The 20,307-nt window shown below is 43.0% G+C and overlaps 1 long non-coding RNA gene across 1 annotated transcript; it reads right to left on the minus strand.

Moving 5' to 3' along the window:
• Positions 1-9,290: 9,290 nt before the first annotated feature.
• LOC111853785 (uncharacterized) lies at positions 9,291-11,214 on the minus strand. Its single transcript, XR_002840516.2, has 2 exons — positions 11,125-11,214; positions 9,291-10,709 (listed from the first exon to the last, which is right to left on the minus strand). It is a non-coding gene; the product is annotated as an uncharacterized lncRNA (long non-coding RNA).
• Between the last annotated feature and the right edge of the window lie 9,093 nt (positions 11,215-20,307).

The following is a 20,307-nucleotide window of genomic DNA, read 5'->3' on the forward strand; positions in this document are numbered from 1 at the left end:
CAACAAGATGGAAAAATACTTACAGTTTATCGTCATTGTGCCCAATCATTAGTGCCTATGACAACCCGTGTGTCCGCATAAATGTTAAGACACAACACTCACAGCAAAACCTGCTGGCTATTAGACCAGGGTGCTATTGTGGGAAACTGTATGGAAGCCATATTACTAGGCTACATAAAATTCACAGCAGAATCTTCTCACTCCCTTCATTTCCTATTATTGCAGCACCGTGCATTTTCACACATCGCATGCCTGTTTCTGCCATTTCGTGAGCTCTTTCATCCTCTTCCTTGCATTGTTAGATCCCTTTTGCTTCCTTATAAGCATAGCTAAGGCGTTTGTAATGGTTCATTTCACCCGGTCTGGGTAAAGTTGTTAAGACCCTGTGCGTAAAATTGGCACCAACTGGATTTTGACCTGAGTGTGAAATTTGGACAAACCGGGTTTTGACCTGTATATGCAAGCGCACTATTATTATATGAAGAAGAAGAAAAAACACATTTTTTGTTTTTTTTTGCATATTATCTATTCAGTGGACTTAAGTACCCAAAGTTTCCAATAGTCTCAAAATGACTGCTGCATCTTTCTTCCAAAGATATAATTTCACCAGTAGAACTGCTTCTTCCACATTGCAGAGGCTCTGCCTTCTCTTGTCCAGCTTTATTGCTTATGGCAGCCAAGTATATAAGTACCATAGTGAGGGGATTTAATAGCATTCATAGCAATTAAAAGAATGCAGTCACAAACGAGCCACTCATTACAATATACTGACCACACTGAGTATTTTAATTCTTCTCATTACATCACACAGACCACACTGAAATGAACCCAGGCATCTTTAACGTCAAACCAATGTTAAATGTTACTTAATGAGTTTTGTGTATTTCATCTTTCCTGAAAATTCCTCAGATCAGGCACATCATCAAAAGGATTGTCTGTGCTTTAAAAGTATCTACTGTTTATTTAGCTGCTGGATATATAGACTTCAATCATTAGCACTTGTTATGCCAAGCGACTTTACACTATTTACCATCTTTAAATTACCCACTTTTTAAAATGATTATATTCCCTCAAAGCGTCTCAAAATCACTAATGATCATGAAGCCTAATTTAGACCCTAATGATGTGTCTAACTGCTGGCCTCAATATGAAACTTTTCATCATTACTAAACATCATTATTCAATGTTTTTTAAACAATTTGTGGGTAAGCTACTGTGACTTTTCTCAGTCGTGTAATTCTTATGGTTTGTAAGAAATGTACAGCATGTCAATTGATTCAGACGGCGTCACAGCAATGTTTCAATAGAGAGAATGACTGACTTCTTTCATCTCATTGCATCAGTTTCTCTGTTCTTTTGGAATAGAATTTCAACAATGATATTAACATTAAAGATCTGCATATTTGCATTGACAGTCTTGAAAGCAGCTGGTTTGGGTCATTTGTTTGTTGGTGTGTAAACAGCCGTTAAAGTCTCCATCATAAGAGTGTAGCAGAGATTTTTTTTCCAATGACTGTTCACTCATGGGGCTATAATTAACAACCACAACATTACCTTCACTTTCATGTTAATGCCATACCTGTGTGTGCATGTCAAACTTAATGAACTTTTAACTTTAATCACAAGTAAAGGGCTTTAATCAGGAGAAAATGGAACTTTCCTTTTCTGTTGAAGTTGTAATGGTAATATCATTACAACCTGTACATATATTATCAGACACCAATCAAAATCAAAACCTTTTGTGAACACTGCAGTGAACAAGCCGAAAAAATGCTAGAGAGAATGCCAAAAACCACAAACCTCTTTGATTATTCTAATGTTTTACCACCTGCCAATTTCTCTGCAGAAAACTTTCTGCAGAAGTGTTTGTTTCATTAAGTAGTTCTACAACTAACCTTCCTTATCAGCAGTTCATGCAAAAGCCTATTTTCTTACTGTAAAATTAACAATTACATGAAAAACACATCTTATCTTCAAAACCCTATACCTAAAATAACTTCAGCAATGTAATCCCTGGCTGGTTACATACTTCATGGCATCTTACTGTAAATTTTACCAATATAAATGGCGAGAGTTTCTCAGTTATACCTTAATTTTATTTGACCTTATTTATTATTTCTATCTGTCCATACCCAGAATTTATATGATTATCCACTCCTTCTTTAAATGCTGCCAAGAAGAAAAGACTCAAATTCTTTTTGAGGGGAAGGATTTGGAAACCTGCTTTGCACTCTGAATTTCATAACTTCTGAGGAGAGGAGGCCATGGAAAGTTTTATCCTGAAACCACTCTTGAATTTGTACAGAAGCATGTATGGGGCATTATTGTTTTGGAATATGAGAGGGTGCACCTGGTTGTCAGAAATAGCTTCTATTGCCATTAGACAATGAAGCAGAGTGGTTATCAGATCAAGTCATTTCTGCCTATTCCATTATGGATCCTTCACCATGTTTCCTAGATGCCAAAATACATGGTGGGTCTAAGGAATGCTTTGCTTTTCTCAAAGTGTAAACCTGTTTTGATAAAAAAGAAGGGTGAAAGATCACTCATCAGACCATATTTCTTTAACCCTCTCAAGGCAGGCGTTGCTGATTTGCAACTACCTTATTACCCCAGATACATATTTTATGCGTTTTTTTTACTCAAAAGTACCACTGCAGGTCTTGGTTGTCCTTTAGCAACAAAAACTCAATTTGAGCCTGAAAGGGTTAACCCATTATTCAACGATCCAGTATTTGTGTCCTTACAGCAGGATACACAGTCTGCTGCCTTGGCCGTGGATATCAGTGGGTTCTGGTTGGCAGTTCTGCCGCAAACTTCAGCTTTGTGAAGCTCACAAATGAAACTGAGTCACAGAGGTGCTGATTTGGTTCTGTGCTCGTTTTGGAGGCCATACTTTTGTGGTTTTTGCAGCTATGTTGCTATATGTCTGTCTTGCCCAGATTCTTGAGTTGTGAATACTATTCCTCTGTGCTAATGCAGTTTGGCCTATGCTGTGATAAATTTCTGAGACTGTTTCCTTTGAAACATTAAATTATTCTGCAGCTTTTATGACTGATGCACCTGCAATTCAATCACTGACTCTTTGGCATCTTTGGAACTCATGTTGTTTCATGTTGCTTTGAAAACTCACACATCAAAGTGATTGTCATCCCTCCTTTATGGCTGACACATATTGCTAATTGGCATTCATCTGTGCTTCACCTTTGTATCTGTGTTTGTAAATGTGATTTAGTTAAACTTCTTTTTCATAATGTATCTGCCATTCTGTTTCCCGGCTGTATCAGAGTCAATATACAATTAGATTATAATATTCTGTAGGACCCTTCTGGCTGCAGATCATTTTCATCACACAAATCTGACTTTGGAAACGCCATAAAAGCTTACTAAACCACCACCTATTTATGTTTGGTTAAACTACTAAGGAATTTGTTTTTCTGCTTTTAAATTTAATTGAAAATTCAGTTGTGTTGCTTGTTTGAAGACGTAGAATAAAATGTCAGCACCTGCAAAAAACACTAATTGCTGTACTTCAAAGTCTGCTTTTAATGCCATCTTATTTGAGTTTTTATATAAAGAATAAGACATTTTAAAATATCCATCCATCCATTCATCCATCCATCCATCATCTACCGCTTGTCCGGGTCGGGTCGCGGGGGCAGCAGTCTAAGCAGGGAAACCCAGACTTCCTTCTCCCAGGCCACTTCATCCAGCTCCTCTAGGGGAATTCCAAGGCATTCCCAGGCCAGCCGGGAGACATAGTCTCTCCAGCGTGTCCTGGGTCTTCCCCAGGGCCTCCTCCCAGTGGGACATGCCTGGAACACCTTACCAGGGAGGCGACCAGGAGGCATCCTGACCAGATGTCCGAGCCACCTCATCTGGCTCCTCTCGATGCAGAGGAGCGGCGGCTCTACTCTGAGTCCCTCCCGAATGACTGAGCTTCTCACCCTCTCTCTAAGGGAGAGCCCAGCCACCCTGCGGAGGAAACCCATTTTGGCCGCTTGTATTCGCGACCTCGTTTTTTCGGTCACTACCCACAGCTCATGACCATAGGTGAGGGTAGGAACGTAGATAGACTGGTAAATCGAAAGCTTTGCCTTTTGGCTCAGCTCCTTCTTCACCATGACAGACTGATGCAGCGCCTGCATCACTGCTGACGCCTCACCAATCCGCCTGTCAATCTCCCGCTCCATTCTTCCCTCACTTGTGAACAAGACCCCGAGATACTTAAACTCCTCCACTTGGGGAAGGACCCCCTCCCCGAGAGCCGAAGGTCATGGTCTGATGAGGCCAACAGAACCACATCATCTGCAAAAAGCAGAGACCTAATCCCGAGGTCACCAAACCGGACACCCTCAATGCCCTGGCTGCACCTAGAAATTCTGTCCATAAAAGTTGTGAACAGAATCGTGACAAAGGGTAGCCCTGGCGGAGTCCAACCCTCACCGGAAATGAGTCTGACTTACTGCTGACAATGCGGACCAAGCTCTGACACCAGTTGTACAGGGACCGAACAGCCCTTATAAGGTAGCCCCGCACCCCATACTCCCGGAGCACTCCCCACAGGACTCCCCGAGGGACACGGTTGAATGCCTTCTCCAAGTCCACAAAGCACATATAGACTGGTTGGGAAAACTCCCACGCACCCTCCAGAGAGTATAGTGCTGGTTCACTGTTCCACAGCCAGGGCGAAAACCACACTGCCTTTCCTGAATCCAACTATCCGACGGACCCTCCTCTCTAGCACCCCTGAATAGACCTTACCAGGGAGGCTGAGGAGTGTGATCCCCCTATAGTTGTAGCACACCCTCCAGTCCCCCTTCTTAAAGAGGGGGACCACCACCCCGGTCTGCCAATCCAGAGGCACTGCACCCAATGTCCACGCGATGCTGCAGATGCGTGTCAACCAAGACAGCCCTGCAACATCCAGAGCCTTGAGGAACTCCGGGAGGATCTCATCCACCCCCGGGGCCCGGCCACCGAGGAGCTTTTTAACCACCTCAGCAACCTCCGCCTCAGAGATAGGGGATGTCCACCCCCAAGTCCCCAGACTCCGCTTCCTCATTGGAAGGCGTGTCGGTGGGATTGAGGAGGTCCTCGCAGTATTCCTTCCACCGACCCACAACTCCCGAGTTGAGGTCAGCAGTGCCCCATCCCCACCATAAACAATGCTGATGCTGCACTGCTTTCCCGCCCGGAGCCAACCGGATGGTGGACCAGAATCTCCTCGAAGCCGTCTGGAAGTCGTTCTCCATGGCCTCGCCAAACTCCTCCCATACCTGAGTTTTTGCCTCAGCGACCGCCGAAGCCGCCTTCTGCTTGGTCTGCCGGTACTCATCAGCTGCCTCCGGAGTCCCACAGGCTAAAAAGGCCCGATAGGACTCCTTCTTCAGCTTGACGGCATCCCTCCTCGGGGATTGCCGCCGCGTCAGGCACCGACCACCTTACGGCCACAGCTCCGGTCAGCCGCCTCCACAATGGAGGCGCGGAACATGGCCCATTTGGACTCAATGTCCCCCACCTCCCCCAGGACATGGGTGAAGTTCTGCTGGAGGTAGGAGTTGAAGCTCCTTCCCGCACTATACGCTTGGGTCTGCCAGGTCTGACCAGCTTCCTCCCCCACCAGCAAAGCCAACCCACCACCAGGTGGTGATCGGTTGACAACTCCGCCCCTCTCCTCACCTGAGTGTCCAATACATGCAGCCGCAAGTCTGATGACACAATCACAAAGTCGATTATTGAACTGCAACCAAGGGTGTCCTGGTGCCAAGTACACATATGGACACCCTTATGCTTGAACATAGTGTTCATTATAGACAATCCATGACGAGCACAGAAGTCCAATAAGAAAACACCACTCGGGTTCAGATCGGGGGGGCATTCTTCCCAATCACGCCCCTCCAGGTCTCACTGTCATTGCCCACATGAGCATTGAAGTCCCCCAGAAGAACAAGAGAGTCCCCAGGAGAAGCGCTCTCCAACACGCCTTCCAAGGACTCCAAAAAGGGCGGGTACTCTGTGTAAGGTCCGTTTCGCTTAGTATATGAATTGTACTACGCGTGAATTAAAAGTCCTTGATTCATACCAGTAAGTAATGTGCACTGTTTAATCCATAGGTGAAAACGTAATCCATAGTTGCACGATGACCACAAGTGCAGACAAAATCCCCAGATGAACAATGACACAGCAGTATATTGTTATATTAATCACGGTAGAAAAACTGTATGCCTCAATACTAAGCTTACAAACCGTACATACCGAAAATTCCAACACACGCACGTAGTCGCTCCCATTACATCAACAAGTGCAGAACTTTATCGCTAACATACATGAGCGCCCTCTACTGGCATGGCATACTCAAAAAACACAGGCTCCAGAAAGACCCAGCTTATTTAACCCATACACTCTGAACTGTCGTTTGGCGCATAAGCACAAACTACAGTCAGGATCCGTCCCCCCACCCGAAGGTGAAGGGAGGCTCTCGTGCACCACGGTAAACCCCAATGTGCAGGTGCCCAACCAGGGGGCAATAAGTATGCCTACCCCTGGTCGGCGCCTCTCCCCGTGAGCAACTCCAGAGTGGAAGGGGGTTCAACCCCCCTCAAGGAGACTAGTTCCAGAGCCCAAGCCGTGCGTCGAGGTGAGCCCGACTATATCCAGTCGGAACCTCACAACCTCGTGCACCAGCTCAGGCTCCTCCCCCACCAGAGAGGTGACATTCCATGTCCCTAGAGCCAGCTTCTGCACCTGAGGATCAGACCGCCAAGGTCCCCGCCTTCGGCCACTGCCCAACTCACACTGTACCCGACCCCTTTGGCCCCTCCTACAGGTGGTGAGCCCATTGGAGGGCTGTGCCCGACCAGGTCCCATGGGTGCAGATCTGGCCACCAAGCGCTCGCCATCGAGCCCCACCTCCAGGCTTGGCTCTAGAGGGGGCCCTGGTGACTTGGGTCCGGGCGAGGGAAAACGTGAATCTATCTTGTTTGTCATGATAAGGAGTCTAATGAGTCGCACTTCATCTGGTTCCTCACCCAGGACCTGTTTGCCTTCGGTGACCCAACCAGGGGCATGAAGCCCTGGGCAACTTAGCTCCTGGGATCATTGAAACACGCAAACCCCTCCACGACGATAAGATGTCGGCTCCAGGAGAGTTTTAAAAATATGTCCTGCTTAAAATTTTAACAGTGTTTCATTTCTTTCTCTGGTTATTTGGTAAACAAATATTTTCACACACCTGTAACCCTGACCTGGATAAGTATTTAGAAGATGGATGGATAAATGGTTTTATGCAAAGCTGATTACTTTGCACAGCTGAATTCAAGCAAATTGTTTTCTGTAACGGAAAATGCCGGATGCCACGTTTACTTACTGACTTACTACTTGTTGACAACACGTTTGTTTCCCTTGTGAGTGATCAGGAGATCTATTTACCTACATTTTACCTATGTGTGTCTGGGAGTCTTTGGGTGGTGCTGATTGTGCTCCGCATTTTTGGAGTTTTAAAAGCATTACAACCAGCTTCACACAGGTATTAGTATAAAAGGTAGATCAGAAAAACTTTATCTGAAGAGTCCACCTTCAGATGTTATTTACTTAACTTATTGTAGGAATAACAGCTGAATTATCAACTAAGTGGTTGAAATGTTACAAATACTCTGTTGAACCTCTGTAGGCAGACTATACAGATAAATTGTAGATGATATAAAGCAGTGATTGATGAAGAGAGTCCTCTTGAGGTTATTTGATATTCTCACACCTCTGACCTACCTGCAACCTGTTTCTTGTGCCTACAGGTAAGCAGGAGGAAGTATACATTATGTGTATGTGCATTACATTTAAAGAAACTATGCTGGGTGCAGCAATGCTGGTCTCTGTCTACAGAACAGATCCTTTTCATTTATTTTTTTCAGTCTATTACCATTTATCCATCTTTAACATACTGGACAAGCACTTTAGAATGTCTGCTTAAGTGTAACAGAGCAGCAGTTGGCTGGCAACAATGATTTTGAGATGAAGAGCAGATGGCCATAATGGTGGAACTACAGTGCAGAGAACATCAACAGCAGAACCTGAGTGGCAGGTCAGTGGCGGAAAGAAACGGGGAATGAAAGGCAGGGGCTGAAAAGGCATTCCTAAAAATAACAGGAGACTGGAGAAAGAGGGACACCTTCAGGTATATGAAACAGTAATTACTCTTCTGGCAGACTTGGGTCCAGGCTTCTTTGGAGTATAAGGTTTTATTAGCAAAATTAGGACAACTTGAGTCAGCCCTGTTAGAGGCAAACCTCACTCTTCTGTGGGTCCTGTAGAGGACTAAACAGGACCTACTGTATGGTGAGAGAGGCACTCAGCATCTACCCAAAAGATACAGGGCAGAGTGCACAATACCACCCCCTATTGGAGATGTCTGTAACAGGGCTGCCATCTTCGGTGATTTTCAATTCACGACAAGTCAGCACACAAATGCACACGCACTTACAGGTAGGTACTTACCTTGTAAGTAGTCTGTAGGGATGGCAAACTGCCCCGCCGCTTTTGATGTAGCTAATTTTAGATTTACAGTGGAATAATATAGATTTGCCACAAAATTTCTGCATGTGTGACAGTCAGATAGCATGAGTGACATGTCATATGTGTGAGAGTTGGCAGCCCTGCTCTATTCCGAAGTCCCGGAGGCCCCAGGGAATGGGCCTAAAGTGGAGATTTAGAAACAGTCAACCCTACGTCCTTAGCTACTTTTGTATTCACCCTTCCAGTGACTATTACAGGGTGAGCCAGTCCACACCCCAGCTGATGTGGCCTCTGTATCCCTAAACAATTCATGAAAGGCCAATGATGAAGGAAAGAAAGGTGAATGAAGGAAGAAGCTACGATAGGTCAGAGCAGGCGTTGAGAGGGATGTTCAGCATTGTTATTGTGAGTTGAGAGAACTGCTATTAAACTGAGCTTGAGACCATTCTTCTTATCCCTCATTATCTACATAAATTTGTGAAGTGCATTTATTTTTCGTGTGACACTTATGCTAAAGTATTTCTAATTTAACAACAGAACGAATTGTACATTTCACTGAATTTTAATCTACACAGTTCGCCGCATGAACTTTAATATTCTCAAACTATTTAAGATGTGCAGGATTCACTCTATATCTTCTGCGAAACAATTTTTTATTACCCAATGGTTACCAGCCGGGATAGTGGGGATTCCCTGAGGATGAAATACTGCCATTTCCCCCTTCTTCAATAGTTACTTTTCAGAAGTGCTGACGAGTTCTCTGAAGAAAAACACTGATATTTTGAAATAGCTTAATATTTTAATACCAATGCAGGAATGCATATCCAAACAATCTTTTAGATAAAAAGAAATAACCTGCCGAATATGCTTTAAAAATATTAAAGATTACCTGCAGAATCCTTGTCTTTTGGGCATACTTCAACTCTCTATTAAAGCTTTATTTACTCATTGTGCACGATGTATCTTTGCTACATGCATATCCAGAATAAGGTTACAGAGAAGCTGCAACCTAGCCTAAGTAACACAGGATATGAGACAGGGACACCCGTTCATCATATGGCGCGCGCGCGCACGCACGCACGCACGCACACACACACACACACACCTTTGTGGGGACTGTCCATTCATTTCTATGGCCAAAACCCTAATCCCAACAATGACAACCTTAACCCCTACCCAAGACTTTTAGAATATTCAGTTTTTTGATTGCATTCACAGGTTTTTTAAATTTGAGTTTCGCCTTGTGGGGACTGACAAAAATGTCCCCACAAGGTCAAAACAACAAGTTTTCATGACATTGTGGGGCTATTGGCTGGAGCTAAGAATGCATAACGCTTACTACAAAACCACTGTGTCACATTGTATTTACTGCAATATAATAAAATAAACTGACCCAGCCCCTGATGATCTTAATCTAAAAGTTTGTACACTGTAATCCCGGATTAGTTAAATTTACTAGAAATTCGCGTGTAAACCCATTCCCCTTAAACCACTTTAGTTTTTACACATTCTGAAACTAAACAGATTAAGTTGTATTGACTTGGACAATCATTAGTCTTTACTAAAAATGATTAGTTCACTTAACTTGGGGATGCAAAGAAAATTAGTTATTTGAAATAACTATCTTAAGATAAACTTACATACACATTGTATTTATCACTACTTATATTCATTTGTTAATATAAATAATGTGGTTTCCTCAAATGTAATTAATACCATTTTTGCAACAAATACTTTAAACAAAATTGTATGGAAGAAAAGCAATAAAACATTGAAATATTAAGAAAACATTTTTTCACAAAATAGTGCAAAATAATTCTGCAGTATTGCACAACCCAAAAAACCCCCCCAACAAACTCGTTTCTGAACAATTGCATATTTGTAAGAGGCACAGCAAAAAATTATTTGTATAGCAAAGGCTTCCTTTAAGAACACCAAACTGTATAACAACCTACATTCAACACCTTGACTTTGGCCACATCTGAAAGTGACTGAAAATAATAAAATTATGGCTGTTCACAGCATACTTGACACATTTCTTTACATTTCAAGCTGGTTTTTCAGTGTTTGTAGCCTTGGTCTCAGTTCACTGTGACCCAACGTGAGAAGAACCTGTTGGATGAACTGAAATGTGAGCTTCATAGACTTGGGGTAGTTTAGATATAGTATTTACACTTCCACTGCATCTTCACAAGAACCTACAAAACAGAAAATGAGCAAACTATTCTATTAGCTCAAGATGCAGTAACGTTAACCTAACTAACAAACAAATGTAGCCGGTAAATTACGAATCACCGTGTTAACACCCGACTAATATTACCATGGTAGCCCTGCTAACGGTCGCGTCCTTTGCAAAGTTACATTAACAGTATCGATATAAATGCAAGAATCACCTCTGACACCAAACACGGGTTAACCGCGATAGCCCGCTAGCTTGCGGTTAGCATTAGCTACAAGCTCATGCAATCACGCACGTTATTGTAAACACTGACTGAACCGACAGATAACCGTCTTCTTAAGACATAGCTGAGGTTAGTGTTTAGCTTATCTGGACTGATCTTATGGGTCTATTAAGTCTCTATTAAGATTTTATTAAGAAAATTCAACACTCACCAGCTTTCTTCAGATTCCCGCCCAGACAAACTGCAGTGCTCACTCCTCAGCGCGGTTCGTGAACTCGTGACTCGAGACGCGTTGATTTTTGAAAAGAGTCCCGCCCCCTCTGACAGTAACGTAACATGCTGAGTTATCTTTGCTAATCATGATTATTGCACTGCACAATGTTGAAAAGTATTACAAACAGCTTATTCTGGTTTAGTAATTAGACACTGTTTTTTACAAAACACGAAAGAATAATTAATCATTACTAAATAGTTTATGTTGAAACAAAATCCGGGTTTACAGTGTAGGATTTTTATTAATTATTATTCTATCAAGTTTATATCCATACTGGTTTGGGGCTTCAACAAAAACATATCAAGTTTTACTTTAGCCAAAATATAACATGCAGTATTTACCATGTATGGTTACAGTTTTTTTGCATTGCTAACACACTAAATCAGATGCGGCAAACAAAACATTCAAATGCCTAACTTCAGTTATCAAAACAAAAAACCCCAAAATAATTTTTACATAGTCAGGCACAAATTGCGGCACTCATCCACTGCTTTACTTTTTTCCCCAAAACTGAACACAGTGTCATTCAAAATACACAATTATCCTCATATTTGCATTTAGTATGTACAGTGATTTGAGAGGCAAAACACAGACCATCAGAATTCAACACCAATATCACAATCACCATCATTTAAAGGCAATCAGTCTAAATTGTTCACACTTGTTTCTAATAACCTATAGTAGCTAATGAGTTAGCAAAATAGCTGAAGATAACGTGGGTATCGCTACAGCTGCTGTCATGAAATACGACCCATAAGTCTAATTTTGATGTTAAAATATGAGCTTACCAACAGACAGAACGGCAGAGAAAAAGTAAGTTCGAAAGGAGATGGGCAAGGAAAAGGAAGAATGGTCATATCAAAAGAAATTAATGCAACTTTGTTATTGCTCATGCACTTAACCGATGACAATTAGGTGGTACACAGCAGTCTCCAGAATCAGCTTAATTGCTTACACACAAAAAGTGGAAAAGAAATCTTTTCTGTCAGTCCTCAAGGCTGACACATTTCTCTAAAATATGAACACTTTTCAGCTGTTTGCACAGGTTAAAGGTTAGTTGCACAATTTGTCCAAACTGTTTTGCTCTGTATTAGAAGCTCTCCTTCTTAAAGCTTAAAATGCACCATGTGCCTGTTCAGAGAGTAGTGCCACTCAACTAAGAAGCTCAATGAACACACACCAATCACAAGCTCAGACTGAATAAGTAGGGATAAGTGCATTCCTGTGCATTGGAGCAATGGATCATAACAGATGGAGAGGTAAAAGAAGAAGGTCAATAAGAACTATTTGTGTTTGATGAAATATGTGTTATGGTCTTAGTGCATGAATGTCAGTGAAGGAAGCTGGTGAAAGAGTAGAACTAAATATCAGTTATTTCACTGTAGACTCTACAATCAGAATATACCAAGAAGAGCATTGATTCTGCTGCTGTGAATGGTATAGCTTTGGGCTGAACATTGGGGAGTTGAGGTTTCCATTCATTTAGTGGGGTCCAGGGGACTGTATTGGCTGATTTTGATTATTGAGGGGGATTACAACCCCCCATCCCCCATAATTTACACCCATGGCTACCATAGTACAGTATGTAAAGTAGCACTGCGATGCTGGACTCTGTCATACGCTAATTTTTGCTTGTACCTTGTGGATCATGTGTGGAGCTGGGTGAGGCATTTCTGCATACATCACATGTCACAGGGAGTTATTTTCCTGGTTTGTAACATTGGTGACTGAAATCCGAAACGACTTTATTCTATTTCTAGTGTATCAGAACTGAGACATGACAACACAGTAGTGGCAGATCATAGCGGCTGACAGAAAAGCAGGATGCTCTGATGGTGAACATGCTCTAGCTAACAATGTCATTGATTATAATTGATTAAGAGATACAAGCTAAAATAACCAATGATCAAGATATCTTTCCAGGGATTGATTAAGTCAGCACTGCAGTGATAGGCTGTATTCTTCCACGCAACAGTATATGAATGAAACAAGCCTGTCATGTTTGTATTGAACATTTGAAATATTTTTTTTTTCAGTCACATACAAAAACTTACCCTTTAAACAATCACCTAAACCCTTTTGGCAAAACTTTAGACAAAATCAGCTGATACACAGATATTATCAAGTCTCCTAAGCACTTTTTGCACACCTCTGAGCATAAAGCACAATTAACCTGAGGCTGTCATGCAATAAGCACTGGCATTCAATACAAGACAGTGTAACTGCGATAAAATGTACCCAGTATACAGCTGTCATAGTTAAAATACTAACCGTTAACACAATGTTCTATGGTGCAACTGACCAATAAGAAAACATGAATGCGATCTGAATACATGCATGAAAATATAACTCAGGTGAGCTCTCAAAGAGTGTGCAATAATTGGTAGAGGTGGTGGTAAAGGTGATGAGATGAGTGGAGGGGATTTTGGGCCAGACGCCATAACACCTGCAGTTCAGGCAAGGTAATCCATCTGAAGTTAAGCAGGTTTGGGCCAGGCTGGTATTTGGAAGGGAAACCAACTGGGAAAACTGGGTTGCTGCTGGAAGAGGTGTTGGCGTGGCCAACAGGAGTGCCCATCCTTTTTTTTTTTCTATTTTTAATTGCCCACCACCACCCCCCCTCTTCGGAGGACAACTTTATTTTACATTAAATTCAAGAGCAAAAAGTGTGGCCACTCCGAACTCACCCGTCCTAGTACCGTGAAGGAAGGAAAAAAAAAAAGGAGGGGGGGGGAGAGATACAGAAACAACAATCGTAACAATAACAGACATTAATCACCATGGGGAGAAAAAAAAATAAACAAAAAAAAAGGAAACAAAGGTATACAGAAATAATAACACTAATAATGTAGGTGGGAAGGAGAAAATGAAGTATAGGGGAATACAGAATACAAACAACCATAAGAAACATAACACTCATTACTTTAAGGACATCAAACAACAAAAATGATAACAACAACAATATCAATAATAATGATTAATAATGTTACAAATAGGTATTATATATATGTATTATATATATGTAGCACACACATACGTGATCCTACCCATATATATGTATATTTCAATTCCTATATCTATAACACACACTAAAAAGTAATAATAATAATGATATTGATCGCTCAACCATTCTTGTATGTGCAAGTGTAGGTGTGAACTGATTTGTCATTGGTGCTGGCATTTGATGCAGTCAGGGGAAGTGACAGCACCCCCCCCAAACCCCCCAGGCCCAAGGCGAAGGCAGGGGAAACCAGGCAACTGAGGCCATGCATCCCCGAGACAACCACCCGCCCAACCCGAGAAGGAGCCTGCGAGGGACTAAGGGGGCGCCAACCCCCGTACAGGGAGGCTCGCAGAGGGGGGACGGGCAGCGAATCCCCCAGTTCCCGCTTGCATTCCCCCTACCGAGGAAAGTGGGTCCAGGGCCGAAGGGCCCCACCAACCGGGACCACTACCCCCCCCCCCCGGCGGACGGCCCCCCACACACTGGAGGGGCCCCAGGCCCCCCAGCCCATCCCCCGGCAGGACAGACCACCGCCCACCGCAGCGACCCGGCACATCCCTCCCCCGACACTGCAGGATGATCTAAGGGGGGCCCATATAGACAAAGAGGGCCCCCCCCCACCCGGGAGCGGACCCGCAGCGACCGGGGAGCGGCAGACCCCCCACCCAGCCCAAACCGAAACCCCCCAATCCGCCTGGCAGGGCCCAGAGCGTCCCAAGATTCCCCGGACTGCCCGCCAGGGCCCCAACACGGCACAGCAGAGCCAAGCACCACCCGGCCCGCAGCCCAAGAGAGGAGGTCGCCCACACCGGCCAGGGCTGCCTGAACCACCCCATGATGGATCTTCCACCCGGCGGGCCACCCCACTCGCGCAGGGCCAGAGATAGAGAGTTAGGGGGGGGCCCTCAGCCCATCCTGTAGTCAGTGTGGATCCCAGTGCAGTGAATTGGACACTGTGCTATAAAGATGGTGCCGTCCTTCAGATGAGATGTAAAACTGAGATCCTGACCCCTCTGAGGTGATAAAACATCCATGGGCAGCTTCTGAAAGAGTAGAGGTGGTACCATGATATGTTGGCTAAAATTGCTCACTGTGTCCCTTTCAAAAAAAGATGGCCTCCAAATCATGCAATATATCTAACTGATGAATTCTCTCCTGCCCCTTCATCTCCTTAGCTACTGTAGTATGGTGAGCATACTGGCACAGAATGACTGCCATTGCATAAGAACATAAGAACATAAGAACATAAGAACTATACAAACGAGAGGAGGCCATTCGGCCCATCGAGCTCGCTTGGGGAGAACTTAACTAATAGCTCAGAGTTGTTAAAATCTTATCTAGCTCTGATTTAAAGGAACCCAAGGATTCAGCTTGCACTACGTTATCAGGAAGACTATTCCATACTCTGACTACACGCTGTGTAAAGAAGTGCTTCCTTAAATCCAGTTTGAAATGTTCTCCCGCTAATTTCCACCTATGGCCACGAGTTCTTGTATTTGAACTAATGCTGAAGTAACTATTCGGTTGAACAGCATCCAAACCTGTTAGAATCTTATAGACCTGGATCATGTCCCCCCTCAGTCTCCTTTGCTTGAGGCTGAACAGATTTAGCTCAAATAACCTTTCCTCGTATGACATTCCTCTAAGACCAGGAATCATTCTTGTGGCCCTACGCTGCACCTTTTCTAAGGCCGCTATGTCCTTTTTAAGATATGGTGACCAAACCTGTACACAATATTCTAGGTGAGGTCTCACCAAGGAATTGTATAATCTTAGCATTACCTCCCTTGACTTAAACTCCACACACCTGGAGATGTACCCCAACATCCTATTGGCCTTTTTTATTGCTTCCCCACACTGGCGAGAATGAGACATGGAAGCATCAACATACACACCAAGGTCTTTCTCATAATCAGCTACCTTTATTTCAGTAGGTCCCATAAAATACCTGTACTTTATATTTCTGCTCCCTACATGGAGTACCTTACATTTGTCTATGTTAAATTTCATCTGCCAGGTGTCAGCCCAGTCACTAATTAAATTAAGATCCCGCTGTAGCTGCTGAGCCGCTAGTTCAGTATCTGCTACACCACCCACCTTGGTGTCATCTGCAAATTTCACCAGTTTACTGTATATATTGGTGTCTATATCATTTATGTAAATTAGGAACAAAAGTGGTCCTAAAATTGAACCCTGCGGTACCCCACTATGAACGCAGGCCCACTGTGACATCGAGCCTCTTATAACTACTCGCTGCTTCCTATCCGTTAACCAGTTATCAATCCAAGTCGCTACAGTTCCTAAAATACCTGTCGCTTTGAGTTTAAGTGAGAGCCTCTTGTGGGGAACAACATCAAAAGCCTTTTGGAAATCTAAATAGATGACATCATAGGCCTTCTTATCATCAACTTCCTGAGTAGCTTCCTCAAAAAACTCCAACAGATTTGTTAAACAGGATCTACCTCTCCTAAATCCATGCTGGCTATCCCTCAAAATGTTATTTGAGTCCAGGTAATCTACCATTTTCTCTTTGATTATAGCCTCCATAACTTTACCAGTTATACAAGTTAGACTGATTGGCCTATAGTTTGACAAATTACTTCTATCCCCTTTTTTGAAAATGGGCGTTATGTTGGCATGCTTCCAATCAGAAGGTACCACACCTTCAGATAAGGATTTTTGAAACAGTAATGTTAAGGGTCGGCAAATAATATCCCTCATCTCTTTTAACACTATAGGTAAGATGCCATCAGGGCCCTGTGATTTATTTATTTTGAGCTTAGCTAGGCTTTGCAAAACATCAGCTTCAGTTATATATATATTAGTTATAGACGATGTTGAATTAGTAATAAGAACTGGTAAGTTACTAGTGTCCTCGACAGTGAATACCCGTGCAAAACTATCATTGAACTCATTTACTATGTCAATGTCGTTTTCAATTATAAGACCCTTACTATCCTGCAGATTAGTAATTTCAGCTTTTAGAGCTCTTTTAGAGTTAAAATACTGGAAGAAACTTTTAACGTCATCCTTAGCCTCCAATGCGATCTTCCTTTCGACATTCCTTTTAGCTCGTCTAATGTCATTTTTTAATTCAGCCTGTAGATTTAGATACTCTTGCTTTATTATGTCATCATCAGTTATTTTCCATCTCTGGAACAAAGCCCTTTTCCTCCTTACTTTATACTTTATGTCCCTATTAAACCACCTAGGTTGCAATTTCCTAGATTTATTCTTGCTAGAAACAGGTATGAAGTCCTCTTGTACTTGCAATAATGTGCTTTTAAAAAATTCCCATGCCTCTTCAACAGTTTTGTTATTTAACTCCATCCAGTTCACGGTTTCTAGTTTTAATCTCATACAATTGAAGTTAGCCTTCCTAACATTATATATTTTTGATTTGGACTTTGCTCTTCGGGCACTAAACTTAACCTCAAATTTAACCATGTTATGATCGCTACTGTCAAGTGGTTCTAAAACATCTAATTTACCAATCCTGTCCTGGTTATTAGACAAAACAAGATCAAGAATGGCATCTCCCCTGGTAGGGGTGTTAACAAACTGAGTAAAAAAACAATCCTGTACTAATTCCACCATCTCAAGTTCATTTTCAGAAGAGCCAGCAACAATGTCCCACTGTATCCCCGGTAGATTAAAATCACCCATAACTACCACATCATTTTTATTGCTCATAATCCTAATATCACTGTATAACAATCTGCTTTCCTCAGCAGCTACATTGGGTGCTCTGTAACAAACACCGACAATTAGGCTATTTGAGTTTTTAGCATCTAATTTTACCCATATAGCTTCCGTACTTTTACTTATATCAGTAAGCTCCCTTGCCTGCAAGATTTCCTTTACATATACTGCAACACCACCTCCCTTCTTACCTATACGGTCTTTACGGAACAATGTGTAACCATCCATATTATATTCTTGTCCATCCTTATCACTCAACCACGTTTCAGTTATTGCTATAATATCATAAGAGTCCAATGAGATAAGAGCCTCTAAATCATGAATTTTATTCCTAATACTCCTGGCGTTTAAATACAGACAACAAAGGGTAGGCTTATTACAGTGCCTACTTATAATATGATTTTTTTGGGCTTTCCGTTTCCCCCCAGTTACATACTTAACTAACCTCCCTGCCCCCCCAGTCCCTAGTTTAAACATTCCTCAACTACTCTACAATATGCCTTCCCAGTACACTGGTTCCCCTCCGGTTCAGATGCAACCCATCCGGCTTGAACAGGTCCCACCTGTTCCAGAAGGTCCTCCAGTGCCCCATAAACCTAAACCCCTCTTTCCTACACCATCCTTTTAGCCACGCATTTAATCTCCTTATCTCAGCTAACTTAGCCTCACTTGCGCGTGGCACGGGGAGTATTTCGGAAAATACCACCATGGACGTTCTGCTTCTAAGCTTATTGGCGACTTCTATAAATTTATCCTGCAGAACAGCCCTTCTACCCTTGCCTATGTCGTTGGTGCCAACATGCACCACGACAACTGGATCCACCCCAGCTGGGGCCAAAAGCTTGTCCACACGATCTGGAAGGTCTCCTACCTGGGCACCAGGCAGGCAAGACACCGTACGGGACCCTCTATCACGCGTGCACACATAACTGTCTACTCCCCTAATAATTGAATCCCCCACTACCACAACCTCCCTCTTTCTGGGGGGAGGGGGCTCCTCAGTGCCCAAGGGCCCACCTGCTTCCCCAGTCCCTTCCGGCTCTAAAGCTGGAAGCACCTGAAACCTGTTAGACACAGACACCTCAGGTGATGCCGCCTCTGTAACGTGTGTACGCCTTTTCCTGCGTCTACGACCTACGGTCACCCAGCTCTCTCGACCTCTCTGCTCTTCATTCTCCCTCCCCCCCGTTAGTGGCGTACACACCGTCTCCCTAAACGGCGTATCAACTAGCTCATCTAACTCACTGTTGCATTGGATGCGAGCCAGTTGCTCCTCAAGGTCGCGAACCTTGACCATGAGTGAGTCCACTAGCTTACATCGCTCGCAGATGAAGTCCGACTGGACACTAACGTCCAGAAGGGCAAACATCTTGCAAACGCAACACTGAGCTGGCCCCATAATTAACTAACTCACTATGACCCCGTACTCCCAGCCCAGTAAATTTATATAGTGTATTTAACTATAAAGATTAATTTGCGTAACAATAAATGCAGTAACGTGCGGAGTACACTAAAATAAGTTATTACTTGTGTTAAAACGGAACTTAATTATTATTTTATTAAAAATTTTAAACCTGATAAACTTACTACTACTTACCAGAAGAACTTCTGCCTGAACCAAGTATGAACTAAAAACAAGGCGAAATCGAAGTTGCTCTTGGGAGGTCGAAAAACCACAAAAACCCCCTCACAGCAGGCTACTGCCGGAGCGGGAAAAAAGTGGAAAATGTCCTCCCGGCCCCGACTGGCGACCGAGCAAAGCTCAGGAGCAACTGTCCTTTTCCGACGCTTGGTAGCGATACCGACGTTAGATGACGTGCATCATCAAGGTGGGGGCCACACAGGGTGTGTGATGTGGCTCCCCATTGGTTCTTTACAGTGCTTTGGGTGTCTTGAAAAGAACTATGTAAGTGTAACTTTCTCTCATTAAGACTGAAGTGGAATAGAAGCAAAACATAAAGTTACAGAATAGACTGTCCCAACCAAATCTAAGCTGCATCAATAGTTATGACATTCAGATCACTGTACTGCATCACTGACGTCTGTTGTAACACGTGTACAGCCTAGTTCGGTGTATCCTTTTATTGTTTCAGACTGGTGAAAAAGTAATGCATTTTGAAAATTTGAAAACACCTATTTTCATGGAATAGAAAGGCTGCAAATAGGGTTGGAAGACCTCATATATTTACACAATGCTATTGCTGATACTGTCCGTGCCAGAAACTGTATAGGTCTGAGAGATACCAAGCCTAGTAATAGAAGAGAACAAGATTTTCCACCGAAGTACGCTTTACCGTGTTTGCTATCGTAACAGAGTGTGTAAGAAGCAGCTTTGTTGTGTTCTGTTTCAAAGTAACAGTGATAGAGTAAGAGATGTTTCCAATAAGTACAAGGACCTATTCTTTCATAAATTT

This window comes from Paramormyrops kingsleyae, chromosome 20 (genome assembly GCF_048594095.1).
Source record: "Paramormyrops kingsleyae isolate MSU_618 chromosome 20, PKINGS_0.4, whole genome shotgun sequence".
Classification (NCBI taxonomy): Eukaryota; Metazoa; Chordata; class Actinopteri; order Osteoglossiformes; family Mormyridae; genus Paramormyrops; species Paramormyrops kingsleyae.